This window comes from Meriones unguiculatus, chromosome 18, assembly GCF_030254825.1.
Source record: "Meriones unguiculatus strain TT.TT164.6M chromosome 18, Bangor_MerUng_6.1, whole genome shotgun sequence".
Taxonomy (NCBI): Eukaryota; Metazoa; Chordata; class Mammalia; order Rodentia; family Muridae; genus Meriones; species Meriones unguiculatus.
In genome coordinates, this window is record NC_083365.1 from 11,188,614 (window position 1) to 11,189,145 (window position 532).

Consider the following 532-nt stretch of genomic DNA (forward strand, 5'->3'; position numbering starts at 1 on the left):
ACACTGACAGGCGGGCCTGTGGCAAAAATCCAAAACCCTTACGTGTGCCTCTCGCCCGCGTGCTCTAAGGAGACGCCCACACCCTGTCGGGTGGGTCGAGACGCATCCCGCTGCCATGGCGACCGCCTCCTTGGAGACCGAGAGCAGAAGCTCCTGTCCCCGGGGGCGCCCGCATAGGCTCCCTCCCCCCTTCCCACGCCGCGCGCCTTCTTTGTTCTCATGCCTATCTGGAATGGGGAGTGGGGTGGAAAAGGAAGACGCCGAAGCCCAGATTCGGCTGAGTGGGAAAGATGAACGCTTAGCTCTCGGACAAAGCCTCCGCGGAAGGTTGGCGAGGAGAGCCGCCCGGGTCGGCTCCCGGCAGCGATGCCTACGGCGCCGCCAGCCCGCTTCACCCCCGGAGCCCAGGCGGCGGGGCTGACGTCGACCCGTGGGGCGCAGCCTCCGCGCGCACGTGACGTGGGATCCCGTCGCTCATTGGTGGATCCCACATACAGCCCATTGGTTTGAAGTGCCCCAGCCCCGCCCCTCC